General features: G+C 37.7%; 1 protein-coding gene across 8 annotated transcripts in view; it reads left to right on the top strand.

Moving 5' to 3' along the window:
• PALS2 (protein associated with LIN7 2, MAGUK p55 family member) overlaps positions 1-15,199 on the top strand; it is a 126,664-nt gene that overhangs the window by 39,434 nt on the left and 72,031 nt on the right. For 2 of the 8 annotated variants that reach the window (XM_074340871.2, XM_074340872.2), the window contains exon 2: positions 7,326-7,398. The exons of the other annotated variants lie outside the window; for them this stretch is intronic. The gene's annotated coding sequence lies outside the window, so the exon portion shown is untranslated. The remainder of the gene's footprint in view (positions 1-7,325; positions 7,399-15,199) is intronic. 8 annotated transcript variants of the gene reach the window in all.

Genomic DNA, 15,199 nt, shown 5'->3' with positions numbered 1-15,199 from the left:
TAAATAAATGTGATTTCTGGCCTCAGAGAGCCCACTAGTTTTGTGGTGGAGACAGACATGTATTAATAAATGAAAGTACAGTTAATTGTTGTTATTTGTGATTTGTGGTGGTTCTGGTCTATGAGTTCTCTGTGAACACTGCATTAGTAAATACCAGCTCATTGTTTGCAACGGGGAATACAGGGTTAGGTTTCCACGAGCATCTGATCACGTATTCGTGAGCTGGTCAATACGTAATCTTGTTGTATGTGTGTTTCTGTTCAAAGACACCTTAATAGGTGTGTGCTATTGGTTCATTAATATTGAATGGCCAACAGCACTGTAACTCATGCCTGAAGGAACCTCATCAAACACGTGTATTTTTTTCGTAAAGTACACGACGAGCCTGTGCTTAGAAACACTAGACCGCACTTGCACACTATGCTTGAGGGCCATTTTAGACAGCGAAATCACCAACAAAAGTGCAAAAAATGTGAAAACCATGTCACTAACTAGGCCATAAAAAGGATACTTGTTTTTTAGAGTGAGAGCTGAAACAAGATGGCAGAACATTGCCTTGTGGCACCTAAACTGGGGCCACACGCTTCATTTGGCACCTTCCCAAAGCTTCTCTGTGCCTGTCCGCGATGATCACGAGCGCTGCGAGTGCTGATACTGGGGTTAAAGGTAAATGTTAGCACGTAGGCAAATTCACAAATAGACTCCACGAACAATGAGGAGCAACTGTATTAGCTGGTAGCACCGGTTGCTCTAAATCTGTTGGGATGAGTCAGGAAAAGGCTTGATTTGAGGCAATTAAGATGGGGTCTCTGTAGTATGAAGCCCTGGATTTAGGGAAGAGCAAATGGCCCATTGTGGCTGGAAATAAAAGAAAGGATGTTTGAACATCCTTTAAAGGAGGAATGTGAGGCCCTTATGGCAAATCGAGTAATTTGGATTTTACAGGTGATGGGGAACTGGTGAATGATTTCAACCAAGGGAGACATATGGTCACATTTGTATTTTGGAAAGCTCTCGCTGATGGTGGTATTGGGGATAGATGATGTAAGGAAAATAAACAGAAAGTTGTAGAAGTTAAGTGAGAGATAATGAGAGTGTGAACTGAGGCAGTGACAGTGGAGATAGAGAAAAAGGAATATATGTGAAAGATATGCAAGATATCAAACTGAAGGTCTTGCTGGCAGATTAGATGGAGGGAATAAAGGACATTGAACAGCATGCCTAATTAAGATAGGGAATACCACAGGCAGATAGATTTAGGAAGTAATGCGGTAAGTTGTGGACATTGTTGAGTTTATGGTGCCCATGGGACATATTTACAGAGATTAGGCAACAAAATATGAGCCTGAAGCTCAGGAGATAGAGCTTTGAGACAAGGTAGCATGTATTTATTAATTGATCAATATCTGAATGCCTACTGTGTGTTAGGGCACCGTCCTGTGTCAGAGGAGATAGAACGATGAGTGAATTTCTAGTGAGGGGAGAGAGACAACAAGCAAAGGTAGTTTCGGGTAAGTATTGCGATGAAAATGCAACTAACAGGGCGAGTGGCTGAAGGTGGGAGCGGAGGGTGACGAGTTCAGATTGGGTGTTTGGAGTCACTTTCTGCGGAGGTAATGTTTGTACTGAGACAAGAGAATGAGGGATATGCGTGTAGATATTCTGGGAAGATCATTTCAAGCGGAGGCAACAGAAAATAGTGAAGACGAGAAATGAGAGATGGGAAATAAACTGGGCGTGTTTGAAGAGCAGGAGGAAGGCCGGCGTGCTGGAGGTGAGTAGACAAGGGGGAGAGCTGTAGAAGATGAACTCGGAGGGTGCGGAGGTGCCAAATCGGGAAGGCTCTTGTAGGCCGTGGGTGGGAGTTTGAGTATTTTTCTAAGTGCAGTGGGAGCCTTTGGACAGTTTTAACAGAAGAGTAGCAGAATCTGTTTTATGTTTTAAAATGATGGCTCTAGTCACTCTGGAGAATATTGTTGAGAATTAGAGTGAAAGTAGCGGAACCAGTCCAGTGACTACTGTAATACCGTTTCCCTGAAAATAAGACCTAGCCGGACCATCAGCTCTAATGTGTCTTTTGGAGCAAAAATTAATGTAAGACCCGGAATCATATCGTATCATATCATATATCATATCATACCCGGTCTTATATAATACCAGGTCTTACATTAATTTTTGCTCCAAAAGACACATTAGAGCTGATGGTCTGGTTAGGTCTTATTTTCGGGGAAACACGGTAAATGGACAGTAAGTGACAGTGGCTTAGAGTAAATGACAACAGTGGAGGGGTGCGAGTCAGATTTTGAGGCAGTTACTTAAGATTACTTTTTCTCATTCACCTCCATCATGGCTGAATTTAGGAACCAGTTTATCACTGGATGGATCTGTTAGGAATTTTAGGTATTTTTGTAAGTGCATATATAAAGTGTTATCTTGAAAAGAGAAAACTATCAGTGACATTTTTTCTAAAATAATCTAGTTTTGAGATACTAAAAAAAGATTCAAATTTGCACATTTAACAAAATCTGGCAGTGATCCTATAGTCCTATTTCATGTTTATTAGTGTTTATTAGTTGTGTAAAAACACTTTCAGACATTTCTGCTGGTTCAGTTATGTTACTACATATTTTCTTAAAGTAATGAGGCTCTGACCTGCTTTGTTAATTACTCGTTAGGTCAAAAAAATTTTATTCAAAGTAGGACTACTACATTGTGAGAGCAAATTAGGAACAGAACTACCCATTTGAGCTATTTAAAAAAGACTCTGTCGATCTAACTTTTCTCTGAGGTCTGCACTTTAACCAGAATACTTCTGGATGTAGTGTGGAGTAGCGATTAGGGTGGAGAAACGTTGGGGATTAAGTAGACAATTAAGAGGCTTTTAAAATAGTTCAGGCAAAAGAAGATAAAAACTCTATAAAGCAAAGGTTGGAGAGTAGAAATTGTGATGAGGATGATGTTGAGAGTTTTATGAAGCACAAAAGAAGAATGAAAAGATTTTGAGAAAAATTAGATGTCTGGAAGTTTGGGGGAAGAGAAAAATCACATGATTCTGAAATTTGAAGCTTTGGAGAATGGGTGGGTGTTGGTGTCAGATGATGTCATAATGAGGGGAGCCAGAATCCATAGGAGGAGGAGTAGGCATGGTTAGGGTGAGTCGTTTTGAAAATGGGAAATTAAAGCGACCATCTTTTGGACTCCCCAGGTAAGTATGTTAAGAAGGTAGAGAAAGGTGAGAGCTGTAACTAACATTTGGAAATCACATTCATGTAGAAACTAGCTGCTGCCCTAGATGTGAATGAGATAACTCGAGACAAGAATGAAACCCTGAGGGACACCTTCCACAGTGATGGCCTGTGCTCAGGCGGGGTGACGACAGACTGGGATTGGTTTTTCAGTTAGGTCATTCCTCAGTTTATTCAAGAAGTTTGAGGATAGCGGGGGCTCGGGAAGCCAGAAAGCAGTGGCTGTGATGGGAAGGGTGGAGAACTGAAGAAATGAAGTCCAGTGTGAACTACTCTTTAGAGAAGCTTGGTGTGGTGGGGAAAAGGGGATCAATAAGGCTACGACTTACAAGGAAAATGGGGTTCAAATAGAGCTTTAAAAAATGTTTACTGAAGGATGAGGAAGATGTTAGCACATTTATAAATGCAGAAGTATCAAATGAAAAAATATTGAAGTTACGAGAGAGAGGTAACCCATGAGTCATGGTCCCATGTTGTGAGGGGTGGCGGGGCCTCATTCGTTGCCCAGGCAGCAGCCTTATAGGGGAAGAGGGGCATATTTTCTTCTGAGACTTGAGGATAAGAGGTAAGGAATGGTGTTGATATATTTAATTCTGCAAGTCGAGGGGAATCTCAATAATAATTGATAGCCTCTTCTTTCCTTTCCCTTCTGACAAAATCATCTGCTGAGAATTCAGTGTAGTAAATGTTTGAAATGGAGACTGTGAGAGAAACCCAAGAAAGGACAAGTAATAGAACTGTGCCCCAATATTTGGGACCTTGATGATTTTTGGAGAACCAGGGAAGTTTGAGCATATTGAAAAATATGGGGATAAGAATAGGAAGAAGGGTACTGACATGGAGGCAAAAGCTGTGGAAATCAGAGGTGAGGGGAGATGAGGGCAAACTTGATTCCCTGATGATTTCGTCTAGCGCTACCTATATTGAAATGAAAGCAGGTAAGCGACAGCCACACCGCTGGGTGAATCTTTTCACTAAGTCTGAATGTAAACTACACCACTAATGCTATTTTATTAAACCTAAGCATATAAAGGAAGTTTGTTAAAGCAGGAAACTAGCATAGAAAATGACTTGTAAAACATTTGGCAATGTTTCAAACCATATCAGGTAACCTTTTTAAAAATTTATGAAAGACACAAATTACGATATTGTTAGTTCATCTTGTTACCGACATTCTCAAAACACCCTATCCAACTCAGTCCTTAAGTGCTAGAAGTGAAGAGTTGGCAAGGATATCCAGCTGTGTCTAGTGTTTATGCTTGTTATAGGGAAATTAGCAGTGAGTAAAAGATAAAATAGTACCAGTATTCAATTGTCATTTCATCTATTTAGAGTGCTTTTTCACCACTTTGAACATATTGCATATTCCTTAAGTTTCTTAAAACCGGGAAGTCTTCCAGATAAGAAATGTGAAGTTAAAGCCTGAAATAACCTCTCATTTTGGGTAGGATAGGATTTGCTGTTCTCATTGAGGTAGTACCTCTTTGGACTTTCTAAATTTCTAAAACTTTGTTAAATAATTAGTAAGGCTGTTCCATATAGGGTTTTCATCTGGGCGCATGGACTCAAAATTTTCTAATCGTTCGGCATTTCATGCAAGGACTCCGTATGTGGGGAGCCTGTGTTCCCCCATCTTCTTACCTGAGCATTCTTGCCCAGAGGACACAACTGAGTCACATTATACCTTTGAGAAGAGAATGTTTCCCTCCATCAAAAAGATGTTTTTTTGCTTATTTTTAATGCAGTGCCTTGCATTTACTGTTTGGTTCAATGTTTTACGGGCAGGTGGGTATAAGTAGGAGTGAAGAACAGCCTGAGTGTTGAGTGAGATAAAGAATAAAATATTACAAATTGATAGCTAATTTAAGTAGTTTATAAAATATTTTTACAAAGATCTGTCTCATTTTAGTATAACATAATACTATCATCTGAATTGTATTTGATTATAGGTCAGTGGTTTTTGAGCTCTAGTTCCTTTTCAGAGTAGAATTGATAGTGTGTGAATTAGGGAAATGATTTGGGTTGGTACTAGGTAAACATGGCAGTAAGTAGAAGAATTTTTATGGTGAATTAAAAAAGATTGATTGACTAAAATATTTCCTTTTGGTTAAGTTAAATCTTTGTATCTATGAATGTAGAAATATACGTATCTTTTAAAAATTGAAAATATTATTTATAGTCTTTTAAATATTGATTTTACACGTTATATTTTAGTGGAATGTTTTACCAAAATATATTTCATGCCATAATGTATACAAAGAAGAATATAATGAAGCATATCATCAAGGGACAGCTCATTCTTCCCTAGGTTTTGGCCTTTATTTAAAAAAAAAAAATCCTGTTTGTTTTTAACTCTTGAAGAATGGTAACAATTCTCTGATTTTTCTACATTCAAACTGTTTACTGTTTACACATGAGAGATGTATTTTTCATAGGTTTTAATTTTTTTATTAAAATTGTTAATGCATGTATAGATAGATCAAAGACTGACAATGCTCCTCAATTCTCATTATCTCCGTTTCTTGTTCCCCAGAGGCTATTACTTTGAACTTCTTAGCTGATTTTTTTTTGGCATTTAGCGCTATATCAGTAAATGGCATGCTTATGTTGCTGATTCTTAATTTTTCAGTTTTACCCATTTATGGTAAATGAGGATTTAGCTCTTTTTCCACATACAGGTATATTTCCAGTATACCCTTGCCCCATACACACTCTCTATATGTACCGTGTACCACTTCTGATCTCTCAGTTTTCTCAACGTAATTACATTAGCAATTTTGATGATATCAGTATTTATTAATCAGTCCATTAATAAACGGTAGTTACCTTTCTCCATTCCTGTATTTTTATTTTCTTGGAGTTAATATTTATTTGCTTAGTTTTCCATTATCTACTACTTACTAATAATCCAAACCCAAAATCTCTGCTAGTTTTTTAAATCACCTTTCAATGTTTATTCAGATTTATCAACTTCATTTTCTTGAAGATTTCACTCCTGGAGCCTTCTGAACTGTCCAGTATGGATTCACGTTTCTCCAGACCTCATACACACTGTTGTCATCTTCCTGAGAATCACCTTTGCCCTTCTTCTGGGTGGAGTCCTTTAGTTCCTGTATCTCATATCTCCCCCTTTTCTGTTCTGCCCGTTTGTTTCTGCCAGAGGTCAGCATGTCTTTTTTTTTTCAATCTTTTTGAGAAAAAGTGTTTGTGGTAGATTAATTTCATGAAATGCCATAAGCAAATATGCAAATTATTTTTGTCTATCCTCATGATTGCTCACTGGGCAGAGCAAAGGATTTTAGGGTGGAAATGTTTTCAAGTGCATCATCTCATCATCATCTATCATTGGATGTCATCACTGCAAAGTTCAAAAGCACTTTGAGTCCTGTTTCTTGACATGCGGTTTTTGTTTTTTTTTCCTTTTGTAGTGTTCTGAAATATCACAATGATATGTTTTGGTATGAGTCTGTTTTCATCTGTTTCACTGGGCCCTCCATTCCCCATTTCGTCTAGCAACTTAGAGCTTTTGGTTTTGGAAAATAGTAATGTTTTCCTCCCCTCCATTTTTCTATTGTTTTTTTCTATAACTCCTCTTATTTAAATGCCCTCTGTTAGGTCCTCCAGTTTTCTCCTGTTTTTCTACCTTTGTGCTTTTCTCGTGTTTCCCCAAATGTATCTTCCATGATTTCTAATGAATTTTTGAATTTCTGCTTTTGCTTTTTTTTATTTTCTAAGAGCTCTTTTGTTTCCCCTGGATGTCCCTCTCCTGTAGCAAACTTATTTTCGCTTCATGAATACAGTAGTCTCTTATTTCTTTGAGAATATTAAGGCCTATTTTCTTCACCCTAAATAATTTCATTATTCCAAGTAGATTTTACCTGTTTGAGTGTACATTCTGGTCTCTATCTTTCATATTACAGGCTTTTCTCAGCGTCTATTATCCGAGGGTTATTAGCTTATTGTTAAGAGTGGAAAACGGAAAACATGAAGCTGTGTTTCATGTTGTGCTTCTCTGTAGCTATTCTGTGACTGATTGCTCGGGGGTAATACCTGATCTGATGTCCTTGTCTTTCCTCGTAGGCTGGTCTAACTCTCTAGAGAATACTCTTCACATCTGCCTGGAAGGTCAAGACCAGGCTAAAGTGAGAAGCAGGTGTGTGTGTGTTGTCTCAGTATCCAAGAACCCCATTTTCCATATGATTTCATTGTTATTTGTTCAGATATACTTTTTATTTTACTCTTTCTAAAAATAAACCTCTTGTTTGGTCCTGCATGGTGGAGGGTGAGGGGCTGACAGTTATTACCCTGCAAGGAGGATGGGGTGGAATTACTGGTAAGTAGTGTAATGAAAAACTTAGCAAGTAAATATTAACTCCAAGAAAATAAAAATACAGGAATGGAGAAAGGTAGCTGCACTTTACTAATGGATCAGCTAATCAATACTGACCTAATATTATCTGAGTCTCCTTATTGTAGTTCCCCTCACGTCAAGTTACTCGTGCTGCTAATTCTTGAGCCTTTGGAAGATTTTGTTGTAAATGAAATTTCCTGCTTTCCAAGCAGCTAGTTTGGAGTTTAGCCTCTTTGGATTGGCTATATCAGTTACTCATTTGTGCATATGTTTTACAGCTTTCAAAGTCAACTTTTCTCTCATTCTCCCTATCTTTATAAGTGTATCCTTTTAAAAATAAAATTACAGACATGCGTTTTATTACATTTAAGAAGGTTTTTAGGCAAGAGCAAAATTAGATGAGTTCAGTTTATCTTTACCAGAAAAATTGATATTTGTTCTCTTGAATAAAAGTGTTTGTTCATTTTACTTTTGCATTTCTATTTACTTTTTTTCCAAGCTTGACATTTGATTTTGTCAAATCCAAGCACACCGACATTTTGGAGCTTGTCAGAGAGAAGAATTTCTGCTAGAAAACCATTCTTAATTTCAGTTTTTAATTATGCCTTGGGTAAAAGGATCTGTGATGAAAAGCACCCTTCACTTTCCCTTCCAGAAGAAGGTTGTTTGCTTTAAGAGACACCACAGCCATCCATGCCTTGCTTCAATTTGAGGTTTTTTTCCCCCCCAAACCTCTTGAATGTTAACATAAGAAATGAATTGGCTCCTTTGGCATAGCGGTGCTACTACAAACGCAAGCTAATCCTAAAGTGACTGTATTTTACTTTGATATGTGTTGTTAATGATACAAAATTTTGTCTTCAATTTGAGCTGAAATCTAGGTAATAAAAAGGAAAAATAATTCAGAAAAGTAGTTGAGCATTTACTAAGCATTTGTTGGGTACCTATTATATACAAGGCACTATACTGGGAACTATAATAGAAAATGTTATTCGTTGAGAGGTTATAATTTAACCAAGAGAAACAGGGAACATACATGAAACATCTAGTGAGTGCTGGAAAACCATTCTTTCCCCTTGTTTTACCAGGTATTTTTATTTAAAAACAGTTGGGAAAATGGGAAAAGAGATTATGAATATACAAGTCCTGACAATTAAGTTCATGAACTTATCCTAGGAAAAGTGCTACATACCTCATTGCTGAATATGACTATGGTCACCTTCGAAGTATTCCCCTTGGGAAGCTATGCACCGACGCCAGTGCCTTGTCTACCCTTCAGAGCTATTTTGGAACTCTTTCCTGGAATGGCCATCAGAGCTGCTATCATATTACCCTTGATGTCCTGAATGTCGTCAAAATGTCTTCCTTTCAATATTTCGTTTATCTTCAGGTAAAGAAAGAAGTCACTGGGGGCCAGATCAGGTGAGTAGGGAGGGTGTTCCAATACAGTTATTTGTTTACTGGCTAAAAACGCCCTCACAGACACTGCCATGTGAGCTGGTATATTGTCGTGATGCAAGAGCCGTGAATTGTTGGCGAAAAGTTCAGGTTGTCTAACTTTTTCACGCAGCCTTTTCAGCACTTCCAAACAGTAAACTCTGTTAACTGTTTGTCCAGTTGGTACAAATTCGTAACGAATAATCCCTCTGATAGCAAAAAAGTTTAGCAACATCGCTGCAACAAGTTCAGGAACTTAATTGTCAGCCCTCTTCTGTATTCCCTTTGGATCTTGGCTTCTTTTATTAACAACCAGGTTATTTTGTTTTTTTTTGGGGGGGGGATTACATAATGTACAATGACATAATTAAAATCTGTATCTGTTATCACTCTTCCTTCAGCATTTTTCTTATTCTTGATAATTACTTTTAACCCTAAAAGATTACTTTAAGCAAAGAATATGAAAGAAAAAGAATTTTGGTAATTTGAAAAAAAAAGGAAAACTTTTATATTTAATACCTTCTTTTCTTCAGATTTAAGTAAATACATTCGATTCGGTGGCTGTTTACCTTTCACAGTTCTAGGGAGACAGAGATAATAAAATAGAGTGGTGAGAAGTATCTTTTCACCCACTGTGGATCTGTAGCATCCAGCATCTCTGGATGCTTCTGACTGCAAACAATTTCTAATGGACATTTCTGACTGTTAACCTTGCTTTTATTTCAGTCATCCATTGTTCTTGCAAGCAGTCACTTACTGCTCCTGTGCATGTTATTACTGCAACTCATTTTCTTCCATCTTACTGAATTTTGCAGCTGCTTCCAAGTCTGTAGATAGTTCTGATTGCACAATTGTGTCCAAATACGTGGCATGGCAGTAGGAATGAGCAGTGATGGCTGCTGTTGATCCAGAGAAACTTGTTGTCCGTAGAAATTGCCTGCTCCTTCAGTGCTAAAATCAATAAAGTCATGCTGCACGGTGGCAAGAGTAGGACTAGAAACTGCATTTTCTCGTGCCCAGTGCTGTCTCCACTGACCAAACTTGATTGTTTCATGAGTTTTCTTCATGTCTGCCACTTGTTGAACTGCAAGACCTCAGTGACAGGATGGAGCTCATCACACTCCCAGGCTCATGCTCATCCCTTGCAAAATGTCCTGATTTGTTATCCTTCCCGTCTCCTGGACATTTTTCTTCCTTTTGTTTAGGGAAAATACTGAAGTTGCTTTGTAGAGGGATCCTCTATGGGGAATGCTGCTTATAATCTATAATTACAGCCGAAAAAGATGAGCATAGTTTTTGGTCAATGAGTTGAACTGAATTCTTGATTTATTTATTTTTTTTTCCTTTTATTGGCCCACTTCTGGCATGTCTCACTTTTGGGCTACATTTTTCTCATCTATAAAATGGAGATAATACCTATCCCAGCTTATGGAAAGTTTTTGGGCTAAAATGGGATAGAAAATGTGGGAAAGATTAATAATCTACACTTGCAGTGGTTATTATTTGAATTCAAGCAATGATTTAAAGCAACACTTAAGATTCATTGAGTTAGGGGAAATGGAAGCATGAATATTGAAGTGACTAATCTAGGTGGAAGACAATGGGCGACTGACCTAAAAATGAAATTAAAAACCTGTAGTTTGTGCATTTGCAGTGGTGTGCAGGCATGATTCAATGACCGAGGAGTTGTCAAGAATCAGGGATTGTTAAGACTTTTACCGCTGATATCACTTGATGGCTTTGGTTACGTTAGCCTGTGTAGATGTGTGTTTATAGTATTAGCAGAAAAGTCTAAAAGCAGTTTTTATAAAAGGGACTCCTTAAAACAACAGTAGTAAGAAATTCTTCCTCAATCATTTACTATAAGTAGAAAAGATTGTCTATTTTATCATTTTACAGTTATGAGAAAGTAATACCGTATTGTAGGAGAGTAAGAAAAGTCCTCTGGCCTGATAAGTATTTACTAAGAGTCAGTATAGAACTTAATTCGTAGTGCTCTCCGACAAAGTACCCGGGAGCTACTTACTTGTAGGAACTACAGTTTTCATTTTGTGTGTGGGGCTAATAGTGGAAGATAAGTTTCCGTTTATTCCCACAGTGTCTTCAAGCCTCTGTTTAATTTTTGAAATCTGTAAAAGTTGTGATTAGGATGAAATTTAAAGAATTAAGAGTAACTGTTAATGAGTGTTATTCATTGTGATTCTTAAGTGTAGGTATTAAAGACGTAACTTAAACTGTGTCTATTAAAGTTATTAAAGGTATTATTTCATATGATAGACTGAAGTGGCTTACTAGGAAAGAAGTCCATGACAAAAACTACTAACAATACTTAAGGAATGGGTATTGAAGGGATGAAGTATTCTATATAAGCAGATTATCTTTGGAGAGACAAATTCATGACTTGAGAATTGAGGCTAAACATTTTTACCTAATAAAATCTTGTATGTAAGTATACTTAATTTTATTAGGTAAAGTGGTTTTCCTTAATCCTTATGCATCTGTATAAAAACCTCTAGGAACCCTCGTGATACTGACTCTCCAAATATGCAGTTCATAGCTTGAGCAACCCATTCGTTAAATTATTAGTTTGTTACAGGTATATACATAAATATATAGAGGTATATACATAAATATATTAATTTTCTAGCAATTTAAAAATATTACCACGTAGATCTTTTTAACTAGCCCTCTTTCAATCTCTGCTCCTTCCCCAGGGTTAATACCTATTACACTTTGCTTTATCTTACAAGACCTGTTCCTCTATCTTAATATATTTGTACCTGTGGAAAATACATTTCTGTAAATATAACACAGTATTATCTTTATGGCACTTTCTGTTTTCCACAGGAAAATGAGTTTTGGAGAGTTTTTTCATGTTAGAACATATAAAACCACTTTGTTCTTTTAACTGTTGCAGTTTACTCATAGAATGGGCATTTCACCATGATCCTGCCAAGGGCCATTGAGAATGTTTTGGGGTTTTTCCCCCCCATATTTTCCAGTCATGTCACAATGAGCATCTAAAAATTGTCTCATTAGAAGCGGTATTACCAATTTACATGATGATCTTTCACTTGATAATAAGTTGTGACAGTCAAGACTTAGTGCAGTTAAAACTTTGAAAATCTTTCATTAAAAACATTACTTGAATTCTGGATGGTGGCATTCAGAGTCTGGCATTTCCCCTTTGCAAAAAGTAAATACAAAACTGGACAAAATTGTTGAAAACAGCCGTTTAGGGGTACTGGATTTTGACCAAAGGCAGTTAAAAAAACGATCTTGCAAAACTGTTAGGGCTTTGGGTAAGAGCAGTGTGATTCTGTGGCCTTCCTTCCGGGCTCTTTCCAGCAGCCCCCCACCCCATCCCCAACCCCCTTGCTTGGCTGGTGAGAACTGAAGCTTTATCAGCTTGGGTCTGGCAGAGAAAACCAGCAGCTTTGCTGCCAAAGAGTTGGGGAATGACTTGATTCAGGAAAGGGAGTGGGGGGGGGGACACAAAAACCTGTGGCTTTGCTGGTGAAGTGATTTGGTTGGAAACAGATGGGAAAAACCTGCTACCATGCTCACTCAAGGCTGTGGATCTAGTTTGGGGTAAGCCATGGACCACTGAAATTTAATAGGGAAATCCTAGAAATGTGAGACCCATAGAAGGGCTGTGATAAGCTTTCCACACAGCTCTGGTTGATGAGAGCCTGGCAAGAGTTCAAAACGAGGGAGACTGGAGAACTGGCTGCAACTTTGAATATATTCCCCAATCTCTATACACAAATCATCTGGCAGAGGGGAGAAGTCTCACAGACTTGAGATGTTTAAGCACAACCTTTGCCCAAGTCATTGGCTGATGATTAAGTTGTACAGAGATACGCACAACCCCTAGGAAGCCAGGCTGCAACATAAAGATAAGAATTAAACTGAGCAGAGATGTACCAACTGCATACCATGGAGGGAAACAGATTCTGTAGTTTAAGTTCAGATGAATTACTAAAAAAGACCCAATAACTATGAAAAATAAAATGAATCCAGAGTTACTATACTATATTAAAGGTTTGGTTTTCAACAAAAGCTGGACATGGAAAAAAAGAAAACTAATACCAGAAAGTGTGATCCACAATCAGGAAAAAGAATCAATGGAAACTGACTGGGCTTGATGCTGGATTTAACAAAGACTTCACATTGTTATAAATATGTTCAAATAATTAAAGGAAGGGCTCACAACACTCAACAAATTGAAAATCTCAGAAGAGAAACAGAAAAGAAGAGCCAAATAGAAATTTTAGACTTGAAAAGTACAGTAATTGAAGTGAAAAATTCATTGGATAGGTTCAGCAGCAGATTTGAGGTAGCAATGGAAATGTGAAGATCAGTAAAAAGCATTCAGTCCAAAGAAGACGGAGAAAAAAATGTTAAGAAAAGTAAACAGAGCCTCAGAGAACTGTGGGCAGTGTCAAGCATTGTAACATATATGTAATGAGAGTTCCAAACAGAAAGGAAGGAGAGAAAAACGACAGAAAAAAATATTTGAAGGCATAATGGCACCAAACTATCTCAAATTTGGTGGAAAATAGAATTTACAGAGGGTTCCGTAAAATGGTCTAGTGCACTACACTTTCCCACTGAATACAGCTAAAAAGGACAGAAAACAGGAGTAGCTATTTGTAGACTGAAAAGTAGCAGGCACGTTGGAGAAGACAAGCAAGTACCACTGAATCATGGGTGAGTTTACCTTTTTTTTTTTTTTTTTGTATCCCCTGATCCAACCCAAAAGCCAAAAGTGGGAATCAGAATGAACAGAGAAAACTCCAGAAACCCTCTAGTTCTATCTTAAAGAGCAAGATGCTCAGCACGAGTGCCAGAATTCCTCTTTTTTTATTTTCTGAGTTTTCTTGCACTCCAGCCTCCAGGAAATGCTTTAGCCACAGTGTTGAAGCAGCTACAGTAGTCAAGAGGAGCTTAACTAAAACTCCAAAGGAAAAAACCTTCCTCTTCAGTTGGAGGAGTGTGGTCCCTGTTATTTTTTTCTTTCTGTGTTCTCTGGCCACCTGAACCGGGTCACGAGCACAGTTGTCGGAAGGACACAGCAGAGCGGGTTAAACAAAGCCTGAGATTTCTGGCTGGAGGATTGGTAAATCCCAGAGAACCAGAAGTACTAGACAGATTACAGAGAAGAGGAGGTCTGGAAAGAGACTCTACTTAAAGTTGTTTATGCCCTGCTGGGTGCACCTGGGAGCTGTGCATCTGTGGATCTAACCCTGAAGAGCGTGAAATACTGATAGAACACCACCTAAACCCCAGACTGGCTAGTGTGCAGTGCATGTGGGACAGATCCAAGTAATATGGGGGAAGTTTTGAACAGTTTAGCAGTTTCTTATAAAGTTAAGCATATGATTGTTGTATCACCCAGCAATCCCACTCGTAGGTATTTACCCAAGGGAAATGAAACCTGAAGTTCATAAATGGTGCATTGCAGATAAACATGAAAGACTAAACTAAAATGACATTGGTACCTCAGGAGATCAGAATTTGAGGGCTGAACTCAACTTAGTCAGTTGCTTGGTAAAACAGAAATAGAAACACTTTTCATAAGATTTCAACAAGACACAGGCTTTCATAACATAATATTAAAAATGTACAGCATACAATCCAAAATTGCTTGGCATATGAAGAACCAGGAAGATCAAAACTCACATAGGCAAAAATAACAGATACAGCAGTGAGATGATACAGATGTGGGAATCATCTGAGAAAGATTTGAAGTAGCTATTATAAATATGCTATAAGAAGTAAGGGTGAGCTCTCTTGAAATGAATGTCTCAGAAATAGAAGAAGAAAAATCAAGTGGAAAATTTGGAATTGAAAAATACAATAACAAGTAAGAAATTCATTGTACAAGAACAGTAGTGGAATGGAGATAACAAAGAAAGCATCTATGAACTTGAAGGTAGATCAATAAAAATTTATGCAAATTGAACAACAGAGAGAAAAAAGTTTGAAAAAATGATGAGCAGAACTTCAGAGACCTATGGGACAACACCGGAAGGTTTAACATTTTGTTTCATTTTCTTACACCCAGAAATAAACAGAAAGAATATGGTGCAGAAAAAAAATATATTTGAAGAAATACTGGCTGAAAACTTCCCAAGTTTAATGAAAAACATAAACCTATAGC

The sequence above is a fragment of the Rhinolophus sinicus genome, chromosome 4 (assembly GCF_057876585.1).
Source record: "Rhinolophus sinicus isolate RSI-liver-muscle chromosome 4, RSI-T2T, whole genome shotgun sequence".
Taxonomy (NCBI): Eukaryota; Metazoa; Chordata; class Mammalia; order Chiroptera; family Rhinolophidae; genus Rhinolophus; species Rhinolophus sinicus.
The sequence above is the reverse complement of the archived record's forward strand: the minus strand, read 5'-3'. Positions and strand labels throughout refer to the sequence as shown.